Here is a 13,030-nt window from a genome sequence, read left to right on the forward strand (position 1 = left end):
CTGTATTATCAGCAAGCTAAAATAGTTGTGCCCCTTAATCATTTCTAATTTCTCATTTCTGACGCCCCCTAAATCATTTCTGACGCCCCTAAATCATTTCTGACTGCCCCTAAATCATTTCTGACACCCCTAAAATTTCTCATTTCTGACGCCCCCCTTAAATCATTTCTGACGCCCCCTTAATCATTTCTGACGCCCCCTAAATCATTTCTGACGCCCCCTAAATCATTTCTGACACCCCTAAATCATTTCTGACGCCCCCTAAATCATTTCTGACGCCCCCTAAATCATTTCTGACGCCCCCTAAATCATTTCTGAAGCCCCTAAATCATTTCTGACGCCCCTAAATCATTTCTGACGCCCCCTAAATCATTTCTGACTAAACCCTGTGTAAATCACCATTTCTGACACCCCTAAATCATTTCTGACACCCTGGTTCACCCCTATGGGTTGTGTACCTCCTGGCTATGGGTTGTGTACCTCCTGGCTATGGGTTGTGTACCTCCTGGCTATGGGTTGTGTACCTCCTGGCTATGGGTTGTGTACCTCCTGGCTATGGGTTGTGTACCTCCTGCCTCCTGGCTATGGGTTGTGTACCTCATGGCTATGGGTTGTGTACCTCCTGGCTATGGGTTGTGTACCTCCTGGCTATGGGTTGTGTACCTCCTGGCTATGGGTTGTGTACCTCTGGCTATGGGTTGTGTACCTCCTGGCTATGGGTTGTGTACCTCCTGGCTATGGGTTGTGTACCTCCTCCTGGCTATGGGTTGTGTACCTCCTGGCTATGGGTTGTGTACCTCATGGCTATGGGTTGTGTACCTCCTGGCTATGGGTTGTGTACCTCCTGGCTATGGGTTGTGTACCTCCTGCCTCCTGGCTATGGGTTGTGTTTTACATGGTTGTGAAAAGGCATTTTACCTCCTGGCTATGCATTTATCCCTCCTGCCACCTGGCTATGCCCTGTGTACTCCTATGGGTTTGTACCTCCTGGCTATGGGTTGTGTACCTCATGTATAAAACGTGTACCTCATGGCTATGGGGTTGTGTACCTCAAGGCTATGGGTTGTGTACCTCACAGATCAATGGCAAAACCCCACAGTCTGGAAACAGAATGGCTATGGGTTTCTACCAGAATAACGATGGCTCCTGGCTAGTACTCCTGCCACTGGCTATGGGTTGTCACCTCATGGCTATGGGTTGTGTACCTCCTGGCTATCAGCTGTGTACCTATGGCTATGGGCCAAAAGGTCTGCCACCTGGCTATGGGTTGTGTACCTCCTGGCTATGGGTTGTGTACCTGGCTATGGGTTGTGTACCTCATGGCGGTTAGCCTCCTGGCTATGGGTTGTGTACCTCCTGGCTATGGGTTGTGTACCTCCTGCCTCATGGCTATGGGTTGGTACCGATGGCTATGGGTTGTGTACCTCTATGGGTTGTGTACCTCAGGCTATGGGTTGTTAGCCATGGCTAAAGGTACCTGGAATATCAGTCTGCTGTACCTCCTGCCACCTGGCTAGGGTTGTGTACCTCATGGCTATGGGTTGTGTACCTCATGGCTATGGAATACCTCCTGCCTATGGGTTGTGTCAGCCTGGCTATGGGTTGTGTACCTCCGAATATGGGTTGTGTACCTCCTGGCTATGGGTTGTGTACCTCCTGGCTATGGGTCTGCTGTACCTCATGGCTATGGGTTGTGGATCATTCTGGGTTGGTCAAGCTATGGGTTGTGTACCTCCTGGCAAAGTGATTTTGGCTATGGGTTGTTGTAATGGAAATAAAAATATATGGCTATAACAGTAAAATTGTGTACCTCCTGCCACCTGGCTATGGGAGAGATCTGGCTATGGGTTTTCAGAGATCCTCATGACATAGTTGAGATCATGGCTACGGGTTTTCAGAGATGGGTTGTGACATAGAGGGTTGTGACCTCCTGGCTATGTTTTCAGAGATCCTCATGACATGGGAGTGATCCTGGAGGTCGTGTTGCCTCCTGGCTAGAGTACCTCCTGGCTATGGGTTGTGACCTCATGGCTATGGGTTGTGTACCTCCTGCCACCTGGCTATGGGTTCCCATGGCTATGGGTTGAGCATGGCTATGGGTTGTGTACCTCCTGGCTATGGGAGGTCCTATGGCTATGGGTTGTGTAGCTCTGGCTATGGGTTTTCAGAGATCCTATGACATAGAGAGGTTGTGACCCTCATGGCTATGGGTTGTGTTCCTGGCTATGGGTTGATCCTCATGACATGGGAGAGTATCGTGGCTCGTTGTTTTGGCTAGAGATCCTCATGGCTATAGGGATTGTGTACCTCATGGCTATGGGTTGTGTACCTCCTGGCTATGGGTTGTGTACCTCTGCCTCCTGGCTATGGGTTGTGTACCTCATGGCTATGGGTTGTGTACCTATGACATTGTGTACCTCCTGGCTATGGGTTGTGTACCTCGTGTCACCTGGCTATGGGTTGTGTTTCATGAGGCATTCTATGACATAGAGATACCTCGCTGAGCTGACAACACTGTTTTCAGAGATCCTATGCACCATGGGAGAACAAGACCAGACACAGATCAATGCAAAACCCCACAGTCTGGAAACAGTGTTTACAGAGATCCTATGACATCAGACTTCTCTTTCAGCCTTGTCAGCCTAGCCTACGGTTTTCAGAGATCCGGAATGACAGAGAGAGCCTCGGTTAGCTACCGGAATATGTTTTCAGAGATCCTATGACATAGAATATCAGTTGTGAGCTGTGCTTTTAGAGACCGGAATAAGTCTGCTACAGTCCTGACAACGTGGTCCTGATCGGTCTTGTCAGGGCCTACAGGCAAAAGGTACCGGAAGCCAGTCTGCTGATTTCATCAGCCACAGGTTGCACCTGTCAGCCACACGGGCAAAAAAGGTACTGGCATTGCTGTTGCATTTTATCCGGTTGCCACCTGGCTATCACACAGAAATAAAAGCCTACACAAAACACAAACACAGATCACACATTTTGACATTCACACACATCCAGACACAGAGATTTGTTGTTGTACAGACACACACACACACACACACACAATAGCAGTCAGGAACGATCCAATTACGTTTGACATTAAGTGTTTTAGACGATCACTCTTTGAATTTAGATTTTTTTGGATCATCATAAAGAGTCTCTGCAACACATTTGTTTTACCTATTATATAACTAGGCAGACCAATGACATAGAGAACAAATTCTTGTTTTCAGAGCAACGACGTGAGCCTACAGAGATCCTGACTAAATCGTCTGTGTTTTCAAGACGCATGTGCCAGATTGTGAGCGTGTCAGAGCCCTATGGGGATTCCCAGAATCACGGCCGGATGTGATACAGTTTTGGATTATGAACCAGGGACTGCTAGTGACACCTGACAGGCCGGTGCTGCAGAGCATCAGAGCGCCCAGAGATCCCTCAGAGCGCTACCCCAGAGCGCACCAGAGCCCTCCTCAGAGTGGTCCGCCCCAGGCAGTGGAAGCCAGAGCCTCAGAGCACCCCCAGAGGACTGGCATTCCAGATCTGCACTCACACGCCACCACACACACACCAGAGCCTCACAGCACACACACAGCCTCACAGCACACCAGCAGTCCTCCAATTACGTTTGACATTAAGCCTTTTAACGGAATGACACTCTGTTTTGAATTTAGATTTTTTGGATCATCAAAAACAGTCTCTGCAACACAGTTTTTCTTTATATAACTAGGCAAGCGTAAAGAACAAATCCTCAACGATAACCCTGGCACCTGGAAGACGCTCAGATTGTGTTTCGCCCTATGGGATCCAATCACGGCCGGATGTGATACAGGTTGGATTTGAACCAGGGACTGTAGTGACACCTCAGGCCGCTGCAGAGCATCAGAGCGCCCCAGAGCCTCAGAGCGCCCCAGATCCCAGAGCGCCTCAGAGCGCCCCCAGAGCGCACCAGAGCCTCAGAGCGCCCCAGAGCCTCAGAGCCTCAGAGTCAGAGCCCCCAGATCCTCAGAGCGCCCCAGACCTCAGAGCGCCCCCAGATCCTCAGAGAGCCCCAGATCCCTCAGAGCCCCAGAGCCTAGAGAGATCCTCAGAGCGCCCAGAGCCTCAGAGCGTGAGCCTGCCTCCCCAGATCCTCAGAGCAGAGCCCAGAGCCCCAGAGCCTCAAAGCGCCCCAGAGTGCCCCAGATCCTCAGAGCGCCCCAGAGCCTCAGAGTGTCCCAGATCCTCAGAGATCGTGAGCCTCAGAGCGCCCCAGAGCCTCAGAGTGCCCCAGATCCTCAGAGCGCCCCCAGAGCCTCAGAGCGTCCCAGATCCTCAGAGCGCCCCAGATCCTCAGAGCGCCAGAGTTTAATCACCATGGCAGAGAGAGACCTGGCTGTTTAATCACCAGAGCAGAGAGAGACCTGGCTGTTTAATCACCTGCAGAGAGACCTGGCTGTTTAATCACCGCAGAGAGAGAGACCTGGCTGTTTAATCACCTGCAGAGAGACCTGGCTGTTTAATCACCTGCAGAGAGAGAGACCTGGCTGTTTAATCACCTGCAGAGAGAGACCTGGCTGTTTAATCACCTGAATTTAGATTTTTTGGAGAGAGAGACCTGGCTGTTTAATCACCTGCAGAGAGAGAGACCTGGCTGTTTAATCACCTGTAGAGAGAGACCTGGCTGTTTAATCACCTGCAGAGAGAGAGACCTGGCTGTTTAATCACCTGCAGAGAGAGACCTGGCTGTTTAATCACCTGTCAGAGAGAGAGACCTGGCTGTTTAATCACCTGCAGAGAGAGAGACCTGGCTGTTTAATCACCTGCAGAGAGAGACCTGGCTGTTTAATCACCTGCAGAGAGAGAGACCTGGCTGTTTAATCACCTGCAGAGAGAGACCTGGCTGTTTAATCACCTGCAGAGAGAGAGACCTGGCTGTTTAATCACCTGCAGAGAGAGACCTGGCTGTTTAATCACCTGCAGAGAGAGACCTGGCTGTTTAATCACCTGCAGAGAGAGACCTGGCTGTTTAATCACCTGCAGAGAGAGACCTGGCTGTTTAATCACCTGTAGAGAGAGAGAGACCTGGCTGTTTAATCACCTGCAGAGAGACCTGGCTGTTTAATCACCTGCAGAGAGAGAGACCTGGCTGTGTAATCACCTGTAGAGAGAGAGACCTGGCTGTTTAATCACCTGCAGAGAGAGAGACCTGGCTGTTTAATCACCTGCAGAGAGAGACCTGGCTGTTTAATCACCTGCAGAGAGAGAGACCTGGCTGTTTAATCACCTGCAGAGAGAGAGACCTGGCTGTGTAATCACCTGTAGAGAGAGAGACCTGGCTGTTTAATCACCTGCAGAGAGAGAGACCTGGCTGTTTAATCACCTGCAGAGAGAGACCTGGCTGTTTAATCACCTGCAGAGAGAGAGACCTGGCTGTTTAATCACCTGCAGAGAGAGACCTGGCTGTTTAATCACCTGCAGAGAGAGACCTGGCTGTTTAATCACCTGTAGAGAGAGACCTGGCTGTTTAATCACCTGCAGAGAGAGACCTGGCTGTTTAATCACCTGTAGAGAGACCACAGCTGTTTAATCACCTGTAGAGAGAGAGACCTGGCTGTTTAATCACCTGCAGAGAGAGACCTGGCTGTTTAATCACCTGTAGAGAGAGAGACCTGGCTGTTTAATCACCTGCAGAGAGAGACCTGGCTGTTTAATCACCTGCAGAGAGAGACCTGGCTGTTTAATCACCTGTAGAGAGAGACCTGGCTGTTTAATCACCTGTAGAGAGAGAGACCTGGCTGTTTAATCACCTGTAGAGAGAGACCTGGCTGTTTAATCACCTGCAGAGAGAGACCTGGCTGTTTAATCACCTGTAGAGAGAGAGACCTGGCTGTTTAATCACCTGCAGAGAGAGACCTGGCTGTTTAATCACCTGCAGAGAGAGAGACCTGGCTGTTTAATCACCTGCAGAGAGAGAGACCTGGCTGTTTAATCACCTGTAGAGAGAGACCTGGCTGTTTAATCACCTGCAGAGAGAGACCTGGCTGTTTAATCACCTGTAGAGAGAGAGAGACCTGGCTGTTTAATCACCTGCAGAGAGAGACCTGGCTGTTTAATCACCTGCAGAGAGACCTGGCTGTTTAATCACCTGCAGAGAGAGACCTGGCTGTTTAATCACCTGCAGAGAGAGACCTGGCTGTTTAATCACCTGTAGAGAGAGAGACCTGGCTGTTTAATCACCTGCAGAGAGAGAGACCTGGCTGTTTAATCACCTGTAGAGAGAGAGACCTGGCTGTTTAATCACCTGCAGAGAGAGAGACCTGGCTGTTTAATCACCTGCAGAGAGAGAGACCTGGCTGTTTAATCACCTGCAGAGAGAGAGACCTGGCTGTTTAATCACCTGCAGAGAGAGACCTGGCTGTTTAATCACCTGCAGAGAGAGAGACCTGGCTGTTTAATCACCTGCAGAGAGAGACCTGGCTGTTTAATCACCTGTAGAGAGAGACCTGGCTGTTTAATCACCTGCAGAGAGACCTGGCTGTTTAATCACCTGCAGAGAGAGACCTGGCTGTTTAATCACCTGTAGAGAGAGAGACCTGGCTGTTTAATCACCTGTAGAGAGAGAGACCTGGCTGTTTAATCACCTGTAGAGAGAGACCTGGCTGTTTAATCACCTGCAGAGAGAGACCTGGCTGTTTAATCACCTGCAGAGAGAGAGACCTGGCTGTTTAATCACCTGTAGAGAGAGAGACCTGGCTGTTTAATCACCTGTAGAGAGAGAGACCTGGCTGTTTAATCACCTGCAGAGAGAGACCTGGCTGTTTAATCACCTGCAGAGAGAGACCTGGCTGTTTAATCACCTGCAGAGAGAGAGACCTGGCTGTTTAATCACCTGCAGAGAGAGACCTGGCTGTTTAATCACCTGTAGAGAGAGACCTGGCTGTTTAATCACCTGCAGAGAGAGACCTGGCTGTTTAATCACCTGCAGAGAGAGACCTGGCTGTTTAATCACCTGCAGAGAGAGAGACCTGGCTGTTTAATCACCTGTAGAGAGAGAGACCTGGCTGTTTAATCACCTGTAGAGAGAGAGACCTGGCTGTTTAATCACCTGCAGAGAGAGACCTGGCTGTTTAATCACCTGTAGAGAGAGAGACCTGGCTGTTTAATCACCTGTAGAGAGAGACCTGGCTGTTTAATCACCTGTAGAGAGAGAGACCTGGCTGTTTAATCACCTGCAGAGAGAGACCTGGCTGTTTAATCACCTGTAGAGAGAGAGAGACCTGGCTGTTTAATCACCTGCATAGAGAGACCTGGCCGTTTAATCACCTGCAGAGAGAGACCTGGCTGTTTAATCACCTGAGAGAGAGAGACCTGGCTGTTTAATCACCTGCAGAGAGAGACCTGGCTGTTTAATCACCTGCAGAGAGAGACCTGGCTGTTTAATCACCTGTAGAGAGAGACCTGGCTGTTTAATCACCTGTAGAGAGAGACCTGGCTGTTTAATCACCTGTAGAGAGAGAGACCTGGCTGTTTAATCACCTGTAGAGAGAGAGACCTGGCTGTTTAATCACCTGCAGAGAGAGACCTGGCTGTTTAATCACCTGCAGAGAGAGACCTGGCTGTTTAATCACCTGTAGAGAGAGAGACCTGGCTGTTTAATCACCTGCAGAGAGAGACCTGGCTGTTTAATCACCTGTAGAGAGAGAGACCTGGCTGTTTAATCACCTGTAGAGAGAGACCTGGCTGTTTAATCACCTGTAGAGAGAGACCTGGCTGTTTAATCACCTGCAGAGAGAGACCTGGCTGTTTAATCACCTGCAGAGAGAGACCTGGCTGTTTAATCACCTGTAGAGAGAGAGACCTGGCTGTTTAATCACCTGCAGAGAGAGACCTGGCTGTTTAATCACCTGCAGAGAGACCTGGCTGTTTAATCACCTGTAGAGAGAGAGAGACCTGGCTGTTTAATCACCTGCAGAGAGAGAGACCTAGCTGTTTAATCACCTGTAGAGAGAGACCTGGCTGTTTAATCACCTGTAGAGAGAGAGACCTGGCTGTTTAATCACCTGATAGAGAGACCTGGCTGTTTAATCACCTGTAGAGAGAGAGACCTGGCTGTTTAATCACCTGTAGAGAGAGAGACCTGGCTGTTTAATCACCTGTAGAGAGAGAGAGACCTGGCTGTTTAATCACCTGTAGAGAGAGAGACCTGGCTGTTTAATCACCTGCAGAGAGAGACCTGGCTGTTTAATCACCTGCAGAGAGAGACCTGGCTGTTTAATCACCTGCAGAGAGAGACCTGGCTGTTTAATCACCTGCAGAGAGAGACCTGGCTGTTTAATCACCTGTAGAGAGACCTGGCTGTTTAATCACCTGCAGAGAGAGACCTGGCTGTTTAATCACCTGCAGAGAGAGACCTGGCTGTTTAATCACCTGCAGAGAGAGACCTGGCTGTTTAATCACCTGCAGAGAGAGACCTGGCTGTTTAATCACCTGTAGAGAGAGACCTGGCTGTTTAATCACCTGTAGAGAGAGACCTGGCTGTTTAATCACCTGCAGAGAGAGACCTGGCTGTTTAATCACCTGTAGAGAGAGAGACCTGGCTGTTTAATCACCTGCAGAGAGAGAGACCTGGCTGTTTAATCACCTGCAGAGAGAGAGAGACCTGGCTGTTTAATCACCTGTAGAGAGAGAGACCTGGCTGTTTAATCACCTGTAGAGAGAGAGACCTGGCTGTTTAATCACCTGTAGAGAGAGACCTGGCTGTTTAATCACCTGTAGAGAGAGACCTGGCTGTTTAATCACCTGCAGAGAGAGACCTGGCTGTTTAATCACCTGTAGAGAGAGACCTGGCTGTTTAATCACCTGTAGAGAGAGACCTGGACAGTTTAATCACCTTAGAGAGAGACCTGGCTGTTTAATCACCTGCAGAGAGAGAGACCTAGGCTGTTTAATCACCTGTAGAGAGAGAGACCTGGCTGTTTAATCACCTGCAGAGAGAGACAGGATAGAATGATTAATCACCTGTAGAGAGAGAGATGGCTGTTTAATCACCTGCAGAGAGAGACAGGATAGAATGATTAATCACCTGTAGAGAGAGACAGGATAGTTTAATCACCTTAATAGACCTGGCTGTTTAATCACCTGAGAGAGAGATAGGCTGTTTAATCACCTGCAGAGAGAGACCTAGAATGATTAATCACCTGTAGAGAGAGAGACAGGCTAGTTTAATCACCTTAAGAAGACCTGGCTGTTTAAGACCTGCAGAGATAGACCTGGCTGTTTAATCACCTGCAGAGAGAGACTGTGGCTGTTTAATCACCTGACAGGATAGACCTGGCTGTTTAATCACCTGCAGAGAGAGACCAGGCTGTTTAATCATGAGAATAGACCTGGCTGAATCAGCAGAGAGAGGACCTGGCTGATTAATAGACCTGTAGAGAGAGAGACAGGATAGAATGATTAATAGACCTGTAGAGAGAGAGAGATCAGGAGAGACCTGGCTGTTTAATCACCTGTAGAGAGAGACAGGCTGAATGATTAATACCTGAGAGAGAGACCTGGCTGTTTAATCACCTGTAGAGACAGACCTAGGCTGTTTAATAGACCTGTAGAGAGAGAGACCGGATAGTTTAATCACCTTAAGAGAGACCTGTGTTTAATCACCTGCAGAGAGAGAGACCTGGCTGTTTAATAGACCTGTAGAGAGAGAGACAGGCTAGAATGATTAATAGACCTGTAGAGAGAGAGACAGGATATAATGATTAATAGACCTGTAGAGAGAGAGAGACAGGATAGAATGATTAATAGACCTGTAGAGAGAGAGAGACAGGACAGAATGATTAATAGACCTGTAGAGAGAGAGAGAGACAGGATAGAATGATTAATAGACCTGTAGAGAGAGAGAGAGACAGGACAGAATGATTAATAGACCTGTAGAGAGAGAGAGACAGGATAGAATGATTAATAGACCTGTAGAGAGAGAGACAGGATAGAATGATTAATAGACCTGTAGAGAGAGACAGGATAGAATGATTAATAGACCTATAGAGAGAGAGACAGGATAGAATGATTAATAGACCTGTAGAGAGAGACAGGACAGAATGATTAATAGACCTGTAGAGAGAGAGAGACAGGATAGAATGAGTAATAGACCTGTAGAGAGAGACAGGATAGAATGATTAATAGACCTGTAGAGAGAGAGAGACAGGATAGAATGATTAATAGACCTGTAGAGAGAGAGACAGGATAGAATGATTAATAAACCTGTAGAGAGAGAGAGACAGGATAGAATGATTAATAGACCTGTAGAGAGAGAGACAGGATAGAATGGTCTGTAGACCTGTAGAGAGAGAGAGACAGGACAGAATGATTAATAGACCTGTAGAGAGAAGACAGGATAAAATGATTAATAGACCTGCAGAGAGAGAGAGAACCAGGACAGAATGATTAATAGACCTGTAGAGAAGACAGATAGAGATTAATAGACCTATGAGAGAGACAGGATAGAATGATTAATAGACCTGTAGAGAGGAGACAGGATAGAATGATTAATGACCTGCAGAGAGAGAGACCTGGCTGTTTAATCACCTGCAGAGAGAGACCTGGCTGTTTAATCACCTGCAGAGAGAGACCTGGCTGTTTAATCACCTGCAGAGAGAGACCTGGCTGTTTAATCACCTGCAGAGAGAGACCTGGCTGTTTAATCACCTGCAGAGAGAGACCTGGCTGTTTAATCACCTGCAGAGAGAGACCTGGCTGTTTAATCACCTGTAGAGAGAGAGACCTGGCTGTTTAATCACCTGTAGAGAGAGAGACCTGGCTGTTTAATCACCTGTAGAGAGAGACCTGGCTGTTTAATCACCTGCAGAGAGAGACCTGGCTGTTTAATCACCTGCAGAGAGAGACCTGGCTGTTTAATCACCTGCAGAGAGAGCCTGGCTGTTTAATCACCTGTAGAAGAGAGACCTGGCTGTTTAATCACCTGTAGAGAGAGACCTGGCTGTTTAATCACCTGTAGAGAGAGACCTGGCTGTTTAATCACCTGTAGAGAGAGACCTGGCTGTTTAATCACCTGCAGAGAGAGACCTGGCTGTTTAATCACCTGCAGAGAGAGACCTGGCTGTTTAATCACCTGCAGAGAGAGAGACCTGGCTGTTTAATCACCTGTAGAGAGAGACCTGGCTGTTTAATCACCTGTAGAGAGAGACCTGGCTGTTTAATCACCTGTAGAGAGAGACCTGGCTGTTTAATCACCTGCAGAGAGAGACCTGGCTGTTTAATCACCTGCAGAGAGAGACCTGGCTGTTTAATCACCTGTAGAGAGAGACCTGGCTGTTTAATCACCTGCAGAGAGAGACCTGGCTGTTTAATCACCTGTAGAGAGAGACCTGGCTGTTTAATCACCTGTAGAGAGAGAGACCTGGCTGTTTAATCACCTGTAGAGAGAGACCTGGCTGTTTAATCACCTGTAGAGAGAGACCTGGCTGTTTAATCACCTGTAGAGAGAGAGACCTGGCTGTTTAATCACCTGTAGAGAGAGACCTGGCTGTTTAATCACCTGTAGAGAGAGAGACCTGGCTGTTTAATCACCTGTAGAGAGACCTGGCTGTTTAATCACCTGCAGAGAGAGACCTGGCTGTTTAATCACCTGCAGAGAGAGAGACCTGGCTGTTTAATCACCTGCAGAGAGAGAGACCTGGCTGTTTAATCACCTGCAGAGAGAGACCTGGCTGTTTAATCACCTGCAGAGAGAGACCTGGCTGTTTAATCACCTGTAGAGAGAGACCTGGCTGTTTAATCACCTGCAGAGAGAGACCTGGCTGTTTAATCACCTGCAGAGAGAGACCTGGCTGTTTAATCACCTGCAGAGAGAGACCTGGCTGTTTAATCACCTGCAAGAGAGACCTGGCTGTTTAATCACCTGCAGAGAGAGACCTGGCTGTTTAATCACCGGCAGAGAGAGACCTGGCTGTTTAATCACCTGCAGAGAGAGACCTGGCTGTTTAATCACCTGTAGAGAGAGACCTGGCTGTTTAATCACCTGCAGAGAGAGACCTGGCTGTTTAATCACCTGCAGAGAAGACCTGGCTGTTTAATCACCTGTAGAGAGAGACCTGGCTGTTTAATCACCTGTAGAGAGAGAGACCTGGCTGTTTAATCACCTGTAGAGAGAGACCTGGCTGTTTAATCACCTGCAGAGAGAGACCTGGCTGTTTAATCACCTGCAGAGAGAGACCTGGCTGTTTAATCACCTGCAGAGAGAGACCTGGCTGTTTAATCACCTGTAGAGAGAGAGACCTGGCTGTTTAATCACCTGCAGAGAGAGACCTGGCTGTTTAATCACCTGCAGAGAGAGAGACCTGGCTGTTTAATCACCTGTAGAGAGAGACCTGGCTGTTTAATCACCTGTAGAGAGAGACCTGGCTGTTTAATCACCTGTAGAGAGAGACCTGGCTGTTTAATCACCTGTAGAGAGAGACCTGGCTGTTTAATCACCTGCAGAGAGAGACCTGGCTGTTTAATCACCTGCAGAGAGAGACCTGGCTGTTTAATCACCTGCAGAGAGAGACCTGGCTGTTTAATCACCTGCAGAGAGAGACCTGGCTGTTTAATCACCTGCAGAGAGAGACCTGGCTGTTTAATCACCTGCAGAGAGAGACCTGGCTGTTTAATCACCTGTAGAGAGAGACCTGGCTGTTTAATCACCTGTAGAGAGAGAGACCTGGCTGTTTAATCACCTGTAGAGAGAGACCTGGCTGTTTAATCACCTGCAGAGAGAGACCTGGCTGTTTAATCACCTGCAGAGAGAGACCTGGCTGTTTAATCACCTGCAGAGAGAGACCTGGCTGTTTAATCACCTGTAGAGAGAGAGACCTGGCTGTTTAATCACCTGCAGAGAGAGACCTGGCTGTTTAATCACCTGCAGAGAGAGACCTGGCTGTTTAATCACCTGTAGAGAGAGAGACCTGGCTGTTTAATCACCTGCAGAGAGAGACCTGGCTGTTTAATCACCTGCAGAGAGAGACCTGGCTGTTTAATCACCTGCAGAGGAGACCTGGCTGTT

The sequence above is a fragment of the Oncorhynchus keta genome, unplaced genomic scaffold (genome assembly GCF_023373465.1).
Source record: "Oncorhynchus keta strain PuntledgeMale-10-30-2019 unplaced genomic scaffold, Oket_V2 Un_scaffold_27789_pilon_pilon, whole genome shotgun sequence".
NCBI lineage: Eukaryota > Metazoa > Chordata > Actinopteri > Salmoniformes > Salmonidae > Oncorhynchus > Oncorhynchus keta.